The sequence below is a fragment of the Humulus lupulus genome, chromosome X, assembly GCF_963169125.1.
Source record: "Humulus lupulus chromosome X, drHumLupu1.1, whole genome shotgun sequence".
Classification (NCBI taxonomy): domain Eukaryota; kingdom Viridiplantae; phylum Streptophyta; class Magnoliopsida; order Rosales; family Cannabaceae; genus Humulus; species Humulus lupulus.
In genome coordinates, this window is record NC_084802.1 from 31,098,604 (window position 1) to 31,101,822 (window position 3,219).

Consider the following 3,219-nt stretch of genomic DNA (forward strand, 5'->3'; position numbering starts at 1 on the left):
AATGCTTGCTCTCAGATCGCATAATGCATGCTTGAAGTCAATATTCCCAATAGTACAAGGTACGGAAAAATTCCCTGTATCTTTCAATTTTTGTGGAAGTTTCCTTCCTAAGATGGCACTACACTCCTCTGACAATGCCACTGTCTCGTAATCACCCATCTTACGTTTCTTTGATAATATCTCCTTCATGAACTTAACATAGCTAAGCATCTGTTCTAAGTCTTCTGCGAAGGGGATATTGATATGAAGTTTTTTAAATACCTCCAAAAAAATTTGTAAACTGTTTACCCAAATTGTGCTTATCGAGCCTTTGTGGGTATGGGATATCGATATGGTGCTCAATGCTTACTGGTGGTACCACTTTTTTTTTTCTAGGAGGCTATCAGTAACCTTTTCTTCACTAGGTTTATTTCCTATTATGCTTTGTATTTTTCGTTCTTGACTCATCTTATCTGAGTGGATCTTACTTGGCCCTTCATATGTGTCCCACTCCTCAAGGTAATGGCTTGGCACTGTTCTTTAGGGTTTACTTCAGTAGTGCTAGGAAAATTTCCTTGAACCTTGATTGTCATTAAAGTAGCCAATTGACCAATTTGAGTCTCCAAACTCCTTATAGAAGCCCTTGTTTCGGTCATAAACTAATTCAATACATCAGGTTGTGCTTCAGGTTGCTTCTTGGGTATTGGCAGCTGTGGTGGTCTATTCAGTGGTTGATAGAAGCCCGGTGGAGTTTGTTGATAAGATTGTTGAGTGGGTTGAGTATTCGTCCAAGAGAAATTTGGGTGGTTCTTCCAACCTTGGTTGTATTACATGGAATAAGGGTTATTATTTTTTCCTTGGTAATTTCCCCTAGCTTGCACTTCTTCCATGGGCATGTTATTCATATCTAGGATAGGGCACTGATTCAGTGGATGACTGCTACCACCTACCTCGCAAAAATTTTGTACTTGCATGGCTTGGGATGGAAGATTGGTCTGTTGTAATTGTTTTGTTAATGTTGCCACTTGTGCTGTAAGCATGGTAATAGCATTCAGTTCAATCATACCAGCCACATTCTTTAGCTGTCCCCTTTCAGTTGGCCACTGGTAATTATTCATTGCCATCTCCTCTAGCAATTCATATGCTTCATTAGCACTTTTGCTCATGAACGCACCTCCTGCTACAACATCTATTATGGTACGAGTAGTACCATTCAACCCATTATAAAAGTTATGGACTAGCATCCACTTCTCTATACCATGATGTGGGAACTTTCTTAATAACTCTTTCAATCTTTCCCATGCATCATACAACGATTCCCCTTCCTTCTGGTAAAAATTATTAATTTCTCCACTCAACTTTGCAGCTTTTGCTGGAGGGAAAAACTTTGCAAGGAACTTTTGAGCTCCTCCCATGTGGTGATAGAGTTAGGCTGTAGGGAAATCAACCAACTCTTTGCACAGTCCCTTAGGGAAAATGGAAACAGCCTCAACCTTATTGCATCATCGCCCACCCCATTTATCTTAAAATTCACAAAAAGCTCCAAGAAATTAGTTATGTGCATGTTAGGGTCCTCTGTAGGCAAGCTTCCAAACTGAATAGTGGATTGGACCATTTGCAGAATTGCTGGCTTAATCTCAAAATTATTTACAACAATTATTGGAGGTATGATACAAGAATGCACTCCTGTGACAGTGGGAAGTACATAATCTGTTACGGTCCTTGTTCCACAGGAACCTTTGCTACATTTGGAATCTCAACAGCATCTGCTGCCCTATAAACATTATGGGCAGCATTTTTCACTGCATTCCATTGATTCTCAGCCATAGTACTCTACAACCTCTTCTTCTTTCTGTTCTGTCTGCGGGTTCTTTCTATCTCAAGATTTACTGGTATGTTCTCAAATGTCTTTCCACGTCGCATATACCGAAACTTCTTGAGATTAGAAAATTCATACACAAACTAAGTTAGAAGATAAACAACCATATTAGAGTAAAAATTAATTGAATTGATATTAATAATTTTCAGTCCCTGGCAACGGTGCACAAGTAAAAATTGATAACGCAAGTATACGTATCGTTTCAAGTAATATACTGCACAAGCACAAGTATCGTCCCATGAAGACTGAATTACTAAGTGCCAATATATAATTCATAATCTCTATTTGGCTAACAAAAATTTGTTGACAAGAGAAAACTTAAACATAATCATAAAACTACAAAATAAAAATAATTAAAAACTATAAACTCTAAAAAAAATAACAATGAGGACAATTAATTAATAGATGAAAATTAGGGAATTTAATCTCATCATCTTTCCACTCTCTATTTCCTTAATGCGTTATTATCATAAAATTTTCTATAAAATGAGTAGCAAGTTACAAAAGTATTCTATATTCGTGTTAAGATATATAAAATTCAACCTATGTGTGAATTTTCTATATTTTTATGATAAACTCAACATATAGGATGCATTAGGCATAATAACTTATAAGCTACATCAACCATATTGATACTTACGTTCAGTATTGAAATCTATGTCTATTCAATTATAGCATATTTGAATCTCACCTTTTAGATTTTGAAACAAATTCATATATATGATGTAATAAATGGCCAATAAATCACAAGCATTGAGCATAATTTGAAAAGATCTCAAATGAGAAGAAAAAAACATAAACTTGCATTAATTCTTAGAAGAGTTTCAAGAGAGTCAATTAAAAAACCTAGAACTAGATTTAGTTCATATTCATACTATTCAAATCCATGAAATTAACAATCAACATAAACTAAAAATGAAAAGAAAAATAAAGAAAAGATAAGGAAAAGAAAAACTCTAATTGATCCAATGTTTCTCCAATATTTCCAACCGTCTTCTCCTAGTCCAAATTCTGCATAATAAGGGTTTATTGCTGAAAATCGCATTAAAATACAAAACCCTACGATTTCCCCAAGTGAAATGACAAAATTTCCCTTCATTAAAGAAATATGTTGAAATCTTCGCTTTCGAATCACCAAGCGCGGTCACGACACTGTGTAGCGTGGTTGCGCTACATACTTCAAATCACAAATTTTGCCAAATTTTCATCTTTTTATCGATTTTTGACCTCTTTTCATTCCAAACCATCCCGAGTCATTCAAAACATAAAAAACAAACCAAAACAAGCATAAAATGGAACAAAATAAACTTAATTGACTACAAAAGCTTCCAAAAAAGACACACAAAAACGAGTCTAAAACT

At 35.1% G+C, this 3,219-nt stretch overlaps 1 non-coding gene across 1 annotated transcript; it reads left to right on the forward strand.

The window, feature by feature from the left end:
• The first annotated feature begins 1,233 nt into the window (after positions 1-1,233).
• Positions 1,234-1,340, forward strand: LOC133807780 (small nucleolar RNA R71). Its single transcript, XR_009879674.1, has one exon. It is a non-coding gene; the product is annotated as a small nucleolar RNA R71 (small nucleolar RNA).
• The last annotated feature ends 1,879 nt before the right edge of the window (positions 1,341-3,219 follow it).